The sequence below is a fragment of the Gracilinanus agilis genome, chromosome 4 (genome assembly GCF_016433145.1).
Source record: "Gracilinanus agilis isolate LMUSP501 chromosome 4, AgileGrace, whole genome shotgun sequence".
Lineage (NCBI taxonomy): Eukaryota > Metazoa > Chordata > Mammalia > Didelphimorphia > Didelphidae > Gracilinanus > Gracilinanus agilis.
The window spans coordinates 341,302,835-341,317,006 of record NC_058133.1 but is presented as its reverse complement, the minus strand read 5'-3'; positions in this window follow the sequence as shown (position 1 = coordinate 341,317,006).

The following is a 14,172-nucleotide window of genomic DNA, read 5'->3' as shown; positions in this document are numbered from 1 at the left end:
ATATGTATCTATTGAGAAAGATTCAGTTATTATGAACGATAGTTACTGATTAATAGACAGTATTGATGTAGAAAGTGAATAAATAGAAAAATTAAACATGAAAATAAATCCCTAATGGTCTAGAAAATGATGAAAAAAGTCAGGAAATAAAATGAATATTTCTTGAAAAATTCCATGAACAGAAGACTCTTGTGATTTCTGGAGTGTTCGTTAATGGTTAGATAATAGTATAGAACAGTGATGACGAACCTTTTAGAGATGGAGTGCCAGGCCCTACCCCCACTCCCCACCCCTAGACTGAGCACTGTGCCAGCCCCCCACCAGAGACTAAGTGCCATGCCCTCCCAGAGACCAAGTGCTGCACCCCCATCCCCTTACCCTAGACAGGGGAAGGAGGAAGCTCTCCCATTGGGATCCTGGGCAGAGCAATAGGTGCTAAGAGGCATGTGTGAAGATGGGGTGGAGAGTGTGGCCTGAGCTCTCAGCTGTCCTCCAAGTCTGCCACCTGTGAGTCACCCACCTTATCCCCCGTGCCCTGTGTGCTCCCACTGGGCTGCTGGGCAGAAGGGCAGGTGATGTGAAAAAATTTCATCATGCACAGTGGAGAGGAAGAGGGGAGCAGCTCTGCCCAAATCCCTCTGCCTTTCTAGTTACAAACTCTGGAGAAGGAAAGAGGATTGGGGGAGAGGCAGGGGTCCATGTGCACACAGAAAGCATTCTACATGCCATCTTTGGCACCTGTGCCATAGGTTTGCCATCACTGGTATAGAATGTAAGCTCCTCAAGAGCAAATTATGTTTCATATTGGTTTTTTTCATTTCTAGCTACAGTGTACTGAAAAAAAGTAGATCCTTAATGCATATATAATTAAATTGCATTGAAACAGATGATAAAAGTTTAAATGGTACAATATTCTATGATCTCTTGTCATGTCTGATTTCTTTATTTTTATTTTTAATTTTTCTTTAAATTTCCCTCAAGATTGAAAGATGAAGGGGAAAGAACTACTTGAACAAAAATATTTATACCTATTATTTTTATGGTGACAAAGATTTGGAAATTAAGGGGATGGATACCCATCAATTGGGGAATGACTGAACACATTGTGGTATATGATGGTAATGGAATAATATTGTGCTATAAGGAATAATGAAGAGGATTATTTCAGAAAGAACTGGAAATAACTACATGGACTGATGGAGAGTGAAATAAGCAGAACCAGTATAATATTGCATACAGTAACAGCAATATTATAGAATGATGATCTATGATAGACTTAGTTATTATCAGCAATACAATGATCCAGAACATTTCTGAGGGACTTTTGACAAAGAATGCTATTCATCTCCATAGAAAAAACTGTTGGAGTCAGAATGCAGATGAAAGTACACCATTTTCCACTTGTTTATTTGGGCTTATGTTTTGGGGGATTTAGTTTTATAAGATTATTCACTTACAGGAATGAATAATATGGAAATATGTTTAACATGATAATACATGCATAACCCAGATTGAATCACCTGCCAACACTGGGAAGGGTAAGAGAAGGGAGGAAGGGAGATAGGTTTGATTATATAACTTGGGAAAACTTGTCTGGAAATTGTTTATACCATGCAATTGGTAATAAATAAATATTTTAAAAGATTGCAAGATGATACTTTTCTGCTTTTCTGTTTGGTATTCCATAATGAATCTTGTCCCAAGGATCCTAGAACTCTCTGGGGGGAATAGGAAGAGAGTACCATAATAATCTATCCCCTTCATTGTCAGGATCCTTCATCACTTTTAGCATTGCCTAATTATCAAATCAAGAATCAAACTCCAAATTCCCTTATCATAAACCAACAAATATCCCTGCTATCCCTGCCATGATAAGGGTGTTTTAGTATCAGGCCTAGGCCATGACTAACCCCCTGACTATAAATTAAGGAAAGAGGGACTGTTCTGACCTTGTTCTGACACTTTTAAAAAGTCCCCATTTGGCCAAACCTCTAGCAGCACAGTCCATTCGAGGACAATCTTCTCCCTGGATGCCTTCTCTTGTCTGGGATATTCCTGATCATTAGTATGAGCTGAAGAAGATTTCTTGCTTTACACATATCTTGCCTCCTCTGTTCTTGCAATGCCAGCCTGAGAGTTGTTTCCTTAGCCTTCTAGTTTATTTTGACGTACCTGACTTCTAACACTGTGTCAAGATGCCCTAAGTTTATAAACTCTTACTAGGACTGGGAGTTTTAACCTTACAGAAGCTTCGCCTACCCTTGAATTTCTTTTTCCTAGGGAATGTAGAAAACAAAGGCTTGGGAGCATGAAAACTAAGAAGTGGGACTCCCTATTTCTCCAACCAATGCCTGCACTGGCACTACAGCTTGCCCTGCAGCTAGTGCCTTTTTGTTCTCTTCCTTGAACTCATAAGAAGAGCAAGTAGGGGTAGAAAAGGTTCAAAGAACTGACAGAAATACTTTCATAGTTCAACTGCAAGGCAACTATGATTCAGGGTTGATTTCAAAGTCCAACTCCTTTATCAAACAACTTGTGGGAAACTACTATATGAAAGGTGTTAAGTTAAATGAAAATCATTATGACGGCTTACTCATATTCAGTGATTCCATTCAATTTGGTCTTATTCAGCATTTCTTATTTTTGGTCTTACATTTGGTCTTATTCAGCATTGTGAAAAAACTTCACAAACAAATATATAACCCCTTAATCCTCTTTTCCTGGCAGCTATGAAAAAGACCTTGTGCTCCCTTGTCCTAAAATCTATGAAAAATAAAATTAGTTAATATCTCTGTTCAGGCAGTTTTAAGTGAATAAAGACTTACATTTCATGAAATTCTTAGTTCTATGTGCCAGCTGAGTTGCTAAACATTGTAAAGCTTAGATTTTGAATAGCTAAATTTCAGTCATCCCTCTCTTTTCCTGTTCTCTAAACTTGGTCTCTATAGAATAGATAATTTAGAATTAAATTGCATGTTATAAAGTGCCACTAATTATATGCCACTATAGCTGTATTGTTATAACTTATTGTATCCTTCAGTTTTAAATTATCTCTAATGTGTTTAAAGTTAATATTTGATGAAAATGTGTTAATATTTAAATACTTCGGCTAATGCAACAGTTTTTATTGAAACTCAGAGTACATCCTACTCTCATCTTGAAGTTTACTGGGGAGGGGGGAAAGGGAGAGAATTCTGAATGGCTCTTACATTAATGATTTTCACTTCAACCAATTGGACCAAAACTTGTTAGGAATTCACTAATATAAGTTGATTGAGTATATAATTCAGCATTTCTCTTTTTGATTATGATTTTTTGGTTGTTGGGTGATGTTCTATGAAATAAGAGCTTTCAGAATCCATCCTCAAGCTATATTTTTATTACTATCTAACTTCTCACATTCATACAGTTCAGCAATATATTGGATCAATTTTATATCCTCAAAATTCCATTTTTCATTTGTTTCATCATGAAGATCACGTATCTCAATAACTTAATGGAGCAGGTCAATGGTAAGGATTTTTTGCAATGTTGAGGGGGCATATAGGTTTTGAAGGAAAAGAAATATAAATAGAAAACTAAAATTGTAGGTGTAGGATACATTTAACGTGTTTAAAAATATGTGTGTGAGAGAGACAGACGGTCAGACAAGAGACCCACAGAAAGAAATATGAGAATACTAGTTACTAAGTGTCAGTTTAAGAGTTTTGCATGTGATTAGAATGAGTCTTCTATTCTCTCCTGCCTGTAGTTGACAAACTTCAGAGTCATAGTGTGTGGAGTTCAAAGGAAAAGTTTAAAAGAAAGAAACTTCTGTCCATCCTATATTGAGTCATTGTCCTAGCTGTAAGAGTTTGGGAACACTCAAGCTTAAGAGAGTAGAGAACCCCTAGGAAAATCAGTGCCTGAAAGTTAAAAAAAATACTTTAGCTACTTATTGAAGAACAAGTTCAAGGAGAGAAGCTAATTGACTCATTTTGTAGAGATACGATGCTGTAAGGAGAGTCCAGCATTCAAACAACTCTTCCACTTCAACCTGACAGCAGTAGCTTTGTGGCAGCGACCATGTACCTACCTGGCAGCCGCTGTTCTGCAGTTCTCGCATCTACTGATCAGTGGCAAAGTGATAAAGACAAATACTCAGCCTCCTATGGCAACCATTGCCCTATAAAGTGCCCAGACCAGTAGCAGTGCAGCTGGTATAGTTACTGAATAATTTGATCAATATAGGACAGCAACAGATTGGCTTATATAGCAAAGGCATTTCTCTCTAGTAATGATAGGAAGTACAGCTGAGAAGCCAATATAGGTGAGATATTATTCTCTGTAAAGAGTTAGCATTGCATGATCAGTGGAGCAACCCATCATGTACTTCATGAGAAATCTCTGCAATTAAAAACAGCTTTGAGTATCTTGGAGTTGTGAGTTCCTCACACCATGTGTACTTCTGTATTTTAAGTTCATGCCTACTTTTCCCCATTCCTTTACATCCTGGTATATTTGTTGAAGAGTATATCCCTAATGTAGATGGAAATTTTTTTATTAATGTTATTACCATACAATCTGAGTAAATGTCTTCTCAAAAGAACTAAATCTTTTCCAACCATTCCCTTTCTCTTCTTGGCTACAGTGTACTTCCTAGACACTGACTTCTAGTCCAGTTTGTTCTCAGTGAAAATTGTATAGGAAAAAGTAAAATTGTTTGAGGACTGCTTCTGATGGAACTTTTTCCCTTCTTTTTTACCTCTAATGTGACTGTTTATTCTTGATTTAGGAAGAAGGACAGGTTCAAGGCAACCATATCCCATTTTAACCTTAAAACCATAACTGGATGAGAATATATATTTTAAACAACCAACTAATTAAAAGCCTTAGGCTAAAGTGATAAAAATTAACAAGTGAATAGAGAAAGAATTGAATCATAGGTATTAGAGTGACCCTTTCATTCTCAATGAATACCTTAAGAAGGATCCACTAAAGGGAAGAAGGGATAAATATTCTTTCCTCTTTAATGACTTTGGATAAAAGAAGATTTTATGAGCTTGGAAGGGTCTATGACAGTGATGGTGAACCTTTTAGAACACTTTAGAGACCATGTGCTGTGTCCCCCCTTACCCTATGCAAAGGTGGGAGGAAGTACTCCCATTGGGCTGCTGGGAGGAGGGGTGGGTGAAGTAAGGAATGTCCTCAGTGCAGGTCATGAGGAGGAGGGGAGTGGTTTGAGCCCTCTGCTCCCCTCCAGCTCTGCTGTCTGTGAGCTGCCCATCTCACCCCCTGTGCGCTCCCATTGGACTGCTAGGCAGATGTGAAAAAATGTCCTCAGGCACAGTGAAGAGGGGAAGGGAGTAGCTCTGCCTGATCTCTCTGCCTTTCTAGCAAGGAACTCTAGTGGATGTTGGGGGGAGGGTGGTGCACATGCCCACAGAGAGTGTTCTGCGTGCAATCTTTGGCATATATGTCATTGGTTCACCATCACTGGCCTAGATTATTATAGGAATCCACCCGAGCTCATTGATAATGGTTTCAGGTATGTACCTTAGAAAAATATGATGTATTCCAGTAGCTCAGAGAAAATGCTAGGGCATAGATGTGGAACTCATCTGCATAGAGATGATTATTGAACTCATGGCAAATGATAAGATTAGCAAGTGAAATAATACTGAGCAAAAAGAAAATTAAGCAGACTTTGGGGTTTTTTGTTTATTTGTTTTCATAAGTACAACTAGCAGCTATAATGATGGTGGCAGTGTCCCAAGTGGAAAGAAAAAACTGTAGGACTATTGAAAAGTAATGGTTTTAATTCAGATTCTTATTGCCTAATTCCAGCCATCACTGTCACCATCAAGAAGTCCTTTTTCCCTCTGTAAGTTAGGCAGGTCAAACATTTTTATCTTGATTTTATTAAAAAGAATTGAGACTATAGAAGTTCTGAACTTGCCTAAAGTCATGTGGCTGGTGAAGTGGCAGAGTTAGGACTTGAATACAGAACAACTGAGCACTGGCTGACTAAGAAAATGGCTTTCTTTCATGATATGCATTTATGTTGACTAAAAATGGACTAAATAGATAATTATTTAATCCAAACTTTCCATGTATATAGTACAAAACCAAATATTTTATTTCCTGTTTAAGTTTTTCTGTTTCATGTATTTTTGGTGGGCAATGATTTATTTTAAGTATCTTTATGCATGTGTGGTTCTGGCACATTCTTACATTTACTGGTGCTTTATAATTAGGTTTTGTGTGTGTATGTTTAAATAAACAAAGCATACCTTGCCAAGTAAGAAAAAAATTTTGTTGACATAATATAATAGGTAGCAGCTCTCTTTCCTTAGGGGAATTACCGTCTAAAGCAGGAAGACAAAGAAACTGATGCTACTGGTCCTGTCACAGCCATCCATATTCTTATAATTACTTAATCATAACTTTATGATGTACATGACTTAACATACATGAAAAAGTTCCTGAGACTTTCATTCTCTCCCTAGATGACTGAATGATGAGTGAGATATAGTCTTGCCTAGCACTCTTGTGTCATTTTAATCAAGAAAAATTAGGCAGATTAGCTATGCCTTAAGCAAATCAAACATCCCTAAAAGACTAAAATGATTTCAAGATAACATTGTGGATTTTCTACAGAATTAGTTTTCAGTCATGTTTCTTGTCTCATGGACTTGTTGGTACATATAGCATCTTACATGTAATATATTTTTGGCAAAATTTTAAACTGAAAAAAGTGAAACTCAATGATTTCAAGATATTGAGTTCTGCAAAGGTTCAGTCACTGCTTTTGAAACATGCCTCTTTGACTCAAACCCTCACCATCCATCTGATGCCAATCATATCAGTGATTCCATGAAAGTCACTAAATTGATTTCCAAGCTCAGAGGGCCTGGTTAAACATCACATTTCTGGTCTTCACATATATCCTTGCTTCAAGAAATTTGTAGTCCCTTTCCTTCGATGGATAACAACACATGTTCATTTATACAGTGTGTATATATGATTTAATACATGCACTGATATATGCATATATGTGCATGTAACTTTATACATGTAAATTTTATAAATACAATGCACACACATTATATAATCATGAAGTTAGTGGTAAGGGTTTGGAGTTCAATTCTTATTGTTCACACAGGAAACTGAAGCATGGGGAAAGAAACTTGCCCGAAATAAAAGTTAGTAATACAAATGAGACTTGAAATCAAGTTCTTTCACTTTAAATTCTTTTTTCTCACTAGTTCAGCTCCTCACACATTCCATGACACAACTACCTTCTAAAACTAGAACTTTCCATTGATTTAAATGGCCAATACTATTCATTCATTTATTCAGTAATATAATTCATTCAACAAACATTCATAAAAGACCTACTATATGTTAAGCATTGTTCCAGACACTGGCAGAACTACTTAATTTTGATGACATATGTTCTACCTTCATTCAACTTGTATTTCTCTCTTATATTGTACTGAAATCCATCAAGATGATTTATTTAAGAAATTACTGGATTATATGCTCACAGTTATTAGATTACAAATTGTGTGTCTTTTCATAATTTGTGTAGTACACAGAGTACACCTTCAGAATCAGGAACACCGGGGTTCAAATCCAGTCTGACACATACTGGCTTGGAGATGCTGTGCAAGTCATTTGATCTCAAAGTACCATAGAAAATGTTACAAAACTAAATTGTGGAGCAATTGTTACTTTTAGTTGGTAAAAAAGGACTTCTTTTCTAGAATTTTCTTTTTACCAATTACATCACAGGATCACTCAAAAAAATCAATCTAACCCAGAGGATGACTTGAAAAGCCTCTAGGTCTAATTCTAATTAGACATCTTCAGTATGGGAATCTCAACTCAATTCACTAAAAGAATAATGATAACAAAAGCTATATGGAAATTATGTAGGAGAAAGAGAGACTTCTTGTGTTTCTTTTTTTATACCAATTAATTGTTTAACTTACTTTAACCAATAAACTTTCACTAAAAAAATACAACTGTAGGATTCCACTTGTTCTTGATTGGTACAGAAGGATGCACTCTTAGGATATCATCTATTTTCAAATTTCATTTCTCAGACTCTAGGAAAGTTGGTCATCCCAGGTAGTTCCAGCTTACTACTTAGCTCAACCCACAAGTTTCCAGTGTAACATTGGGTGAATAGCTTAGCTTCTATGATACAAAGAGGGAGACAAAGAAGACAAAGCCCTCTAGAGTATACCTGGGCTTTCTTTCATTTCCCCTCAGTTTTCTGTCTGTACTAAGAGAGAGAAAAAAACATGGTTTGCTTATAAAGAAATCTCAGCTGGTAGCAGTTAGTTTCAAATTATTAAAAAAAAAACTAAAAAGGTGATGGCAGTTATGAAATGATACTTAGTTTTTTCACTATGATCCACCCCTCCCTCAATATATATGTATCTGTATATGTACGTATATGTAAATGTATACACACACATGCACAAATGTGTAAATATTTATAGGCAAATGTATATACATATACCTATATGTGCATGTAGGTATATACACATATATGTTTATGTGCACATATATTTGGCTTGAATATTTGGAATAGGAAAATCGTGCAGGGAAATATAGTATATTTTATGTATTCTCTGCACAATATGTATTTTTTCTTTAAAATGATCTCTTAGTCAAATGCTTTATCAAATTATGCATCCAAATACTGATTATTTCCTCTCCAAATCTGATTTTAAAAACCAGACACTTTATAAATCCTGGCTGAATTATTGAATTGAATTTTGTGGTCTTTCTTTTTGCAGAGTTAGGTTGTTTTCCAAAAATTGTTATTCACCAAAGTAGATACAAATGAAATGAACCTGCACAGGCTTATTCTGTGAAAGTAGAAATATAATTATTTGGTTTAAAAAGTTGTTTCAAGTAAGCAAAGTAGGGAGCTAATGGCTCCCATTTGTAAATAGGTGACATAACTTATTGTAATGCTCAATTATCTCTGGTCCATGAATCGTTCAATTATGCAAGCACTCATTTGCCCAAATAAATACTCATTAAGGTGAGCATCTATGCCAAAAATATAAATTTGCCATATCCTCACTATTTATGTATGGAGTAGACTCCAGAGGAAGCTACTGGAAGAATAGCATCAATAAATACCGCGAGATCCAGAAATAATTTCAAAAAGCAGATGCTCATTAAAGAGTGATAAAATGAGTTTATTTTTAGAAGAACAGTATATGGAGGTTCTTTAGCAAAAGCATCCTGGGATTGGAGTACAACAAATAGAACCTCACTGCAACCTCCAGATGCAGTAAAAATAGAATGGTCAGAGGTGAAAGAAAGAAGAATATCACTCAAGTCACAAGTTAGAATAATAAACAGCAAACAAGTCCTATGTAAGTCCTCCAATCTTAGTAGGAGAAAAAAAGGAGAGTATATGCATCTCATTCAAACTTCAAAGCTTCTTTCTCCTTTTTATGTCTAAACCAAAGCTTTCAAGAAAGCAGGCCAGGTTTCCCTTACAATTTAAAATTCAAAGAGCACCACTTTGAAATTTAATAGAGCAGTGTTTGCTAAAGTAAACATTTTAGTCACAGCGATGGCAGATGCGTCCAGGCATCTATATCCTTTTCTGTAGGTATTAAAGCAGCCCTTCAGAACTATAGGAATGCTGCTTCCCAAACAGCCATTCACAAATGAGACTGATTTCATGGAGTGAAGAAATACATTGGAGTAAACACTTCTCCAAATAAGTGCCACCTTTTGCATTTAAGCAATTTGGAGTCTTGGAAACTTCTGGTGCCATTAAAAAAAAAGACTCTTCTTCAAAATATAGATAAGAGAAAAATAGAAATAGTGAGGAAGCACCTATTTAGAGACCCTTGTCTCTCCCCATACGTGGGCACACATAGTAGGTGTTGTCTTTCTCATCTCTGTCACTGTCTGTCTTCTGTCTGTTATTATCTGTTTCTCTCTCTGTCTCTGTCTGTCTTCTCTGTTCCCACATCTTCATATTCTTTTTTCTCTCTCCTTTACTCTGTATCTGCCTGTTTCTATCTCTGTTTTTGTTTCTCTCATACACACAGACACACACACACACACACACACACACACACACACACACATCTGGGTGGATTTATTAGCCTTTTACCTCTGAGTGAAAACATAGGAGAGAAGTTAGACAAGTCCTAGGGCTAACCTATGCTTTTCCAAACTTTCTTTTGTACTATTTTTAAATTTCGCTTTATTCCTTCAGCTTGATGAAAGCTACTGCCCCCTTTATGATGCATACCAAATCCAATTAAGCAGATTGAACAGTAGAAATTATTTTCATATTGAGATCAAAACCAGCTTACTAAACCATGTAATTTTTTCCAGTAAGTCTAGAACACATGCATTTATAGGTATTAATGGGACTTTTCTCTGCGTTGTAACCATTACACATGTTATTCGGAATCTTTTTTTTTTCTCTAACATTTTTTTCTCCATGAAATTGCCAACCAAGTGACAAAAAGCCTGTCAATCCCGAGAAAAAGATGGAATGGATATGTTTTAAATATAATGGTTGTGAATTGCTTTTTTTGTATTTTGATGTGATTTATTTACTTTGTAGTCTTTTAACTTGATTTTATTTATTTAGAAACATCATTTTGAGAAAAAGCCCATAAACTCCACCCAATTGCTAAAGGAATCTATGACATTAATAAGAATCCATGGTGTAGAGGAGAGCTGTCAAATATATAGCTATTGGTCTATTGCAGTGCAAGGGTAGAGATTAAAATGTATTTGAAAAATAGATAACATATAATAAATGAGAAATAGATACCATAAGTAGAAAGACAAATAGATAATATTTCAATTGTAAAATGATGCCTTCTCTAGTGTGGGGAGGGCAGAGAGATAACTGGGAATTTTAATGTAATGAATAAACAAGTAAATAATTAAAAAAAAATCAGGCTACAGTCTGCAGGGATCCTTATGCCAGTTTTAATGTTCTTTCTGTTTGAGATTAAAACCATTGGTATAAAACAGTGATTCCCAAAGTGGGTGCTACCGCCCCCTGGTGGGTGCTGCAGCAATCCAAGGAAGCAGTAGGCCAAAAAAGTTTGGGAACCACTGGTATAAAAGATCACCCTCACCCAAGGGTTTGAGATCTGTTAGTTACCCTCAGTCTGGTTTAGCCCATCTTCTGAGATGGTTTTACCAGGATGTAGACACTGTGAAGGCTTCACCTTCTTAGTTCCACATGTGAAAGTTGGGTGACAGGTGGATAAGAAGGTGGATGCACAGCCCTAAAAGGGTTTCTCAAGGCCTCTTCTGAGAAGTGGTAGTCCTCCCTAAGTACCTCATACTTTTTGAGTTAGGGAAAACCTCTGCCCCAATCATATGAAGACTTCCTTCTTCAGATGGAAACAATTTGTTCCAATGGCCTTGAAGGTGGCTGAAGCAAGTATAGTGGAGCACTTAGAGCTTAGTCAGACATCAAAGTTGCCAAGGTCATCAACTGCATCCCAAGCCAACACCAGCCATCCTGACTTTTTTCTTAGAGTTCAATGACTTTGGGAGCAAGAGTAAGGCTGACATCTTTGTGTAATTTGTCCTTACTTAAATCTAATTTAATCCTTCCAAGACACATTACCCTTTGATGTTATTGGTCCTCTTCTAAAATGAACGATGGGGGGCAGTTGGGTGGCAAAGTGAGTTGAGAGCCAGGCCTAGAGACAGGAAGTCCTACGTTCAAATCTAGCCTCAAACACTTCCTAGCTGTGTGACCCTGGGCAAGTCACTTAACCCCCACTGCCTAGCCCTTACTGCTGTTCTGCCTTAGAACTAATACACAGTATTGATTCTAAGATGGAAGGTAAAGATTTAAAAAATAAAATAAAATGAATGATGGATAACAGAAGTTTATTAATTATAGTCCAAAACCAAATGAAGCTTTGCTTCATATTTATGTGTGATCTTTTTTTTTTTATCCTGGGTCTCCATTCTAGGAGCATAGGGCCACAACCAGTAGGCAATGGGACACACAGTCGCTCAGGGTCACCCAGGTGGGAAGTGTCTGAGCCCGGACTTGAACCTAGGACCTTTCGTCTCTAGGCCTGGCTCTCAATCCACTGAGCTAGCCCAGCTGCCCCTACTTTAGGTTGCAGTTTCTTTAGCAGATGTAGTTTTTACAGTGTGGGGTTGCTAGCCCCACGCCCAACCCTCCTCCTTTTTTCATCCAGGCTAGGGACCGTCCTTGGCCCAGGAGTGGTAAGGGTGGGCAGTAGGGGTCAAGTGACTTGCCCAAGGTCACACAGCTGGAAGTGTCCCAGGCCGGACTTGAACCTAGGACCTCCAGTCTCTAGGCCTGGCTCTCAATCCACTGAGCCACCCAGCTGCCCATGTGTGATCTAGACACCACAAATCCATATGACCTATTCATCAATGAGGATTCTTTGGGCTTACCATAGAACCATAAGAAGCAAGAGTTACCAATAACTCCTTCCCAAATCTGATCAATATTATTTTCCACATCAAACACAGTAAGTCATCATCCACCTTCTGCTTGGAGACCTCCAGTGATTTAAAAAAGATCTGTACCATAGGCAAGAAGTCAATGTGTTATAGGAGATGGGGAACCAGATCCTGAGTCAGGAAGAACTGGGTTCAAATACTACCTCTGATATAGACTAGCTTCCTGATACTGGCAATTTTCCTTAATCACTCAGTTATAGACTAAATCGTTAGAGAGCACTAAACAGAGAGGAAACAGGTTGTTTATATCGATAGAAGTTCCCTCACTCAGGAATTTCTTATACCAGTGGAATCACAAGTCCAGCTTCTATCCTATTCTAGTCATGGACATTTTTGTCCTTTTCCACTCCCCACCCCCCAAAAATAGTCCTTATTTTTATTTTTGTAAATATCAAAAGTTGAGGTTATAAACTTCAAAGTCTGGAAGAACAGTGGTAGAAGTAAGTCTGGAAGGGAGTTAGATTTGGGAGGAAAAACACTTTAACACCCATTTCTTTTAAACAGGCTGCCTTCCATGCTTAGAAGACATTCCTTCCTCACCTGTGCCTCACAGAATCCTAGTTGCCCTTCATAATACAGCTCAAGGACAACCTTCTACCTGAAACCTTTTCTTATCATCATCATCCCTATTTACCTTGTAGCCAATTACTTTTCATTTATTTTCTTTCCTTTTATTTCTAGGTACACTCATATATTCATTTGTTGTAGCCACCTCCACTCTCCCATTAGAATTTAAGGTCCTTAGGAGTAACAATTGTTTCATTCATTATATTTATATCCCCAGTCTAGGACAGGATAGGAACTGGACTTGTGATTCCACTGGTATAAGAATTAATTGATTGTCATTGATTTGTATATACTTATTTTTTGGGGTGCCTACTCTCCCTTGATAGAGACTGTAAGATCCTCGAGGGTTGTGTCCATTTCTTTTAGAAGAAGCTAAATGATACAGTGGAGAGCTGTATCATTAGATTTAAGTGCTAGAAGATCTGAGTTCAAATTAAGAAAGATATTTTCTACTTGTGTAACTGTGGGCAAAGATATATAAGTGTAGTCTGCCACAGTTCCCTCATCTATAAAATGAAGATAATAATAGCTCCTCCCTCACAGGGTTGTTGTGAGAATAAATTAATAAATGTAAAGCATTTTGGAAATCTTAAAGTGCTCTTTAAAAGCAAGTTATTATCATCATTATTCTTATCTGCTACAGTGTTGGCATACAAAAGATATTTAGGACATGCTAATTGATTGATCAATATTATATATATATATATGTATAATCTATAGTACTTGCCAAAAGAAGCATATGTATATCTGTGATTATATTCACAGATTATTATTAATGAAAACATTTTAAGAAAAGCATATGAATCCCCACATTTATTGTGCTAATTTCTTGTCATTATTCATAGGTGTCTCATTCAAAAGCTACAATTTGGCATGATACAAACTCTTAATCCTATTATTAGAAACTGCATTTGAATTGGTATATTTATTATAGATATTTTTATAAAGAAAAAGAATTTCCCTTTGCACTTAAACATTCCTGACTTCTCACATGTGATTTAATAAAGGGGCTCCTTTCCAGACGGACCACTTCTTTACCCAGTGATTGCCTCGAAGCACTGCTACTTAAATACTCATATGGACTTTATCCTCAAAAGG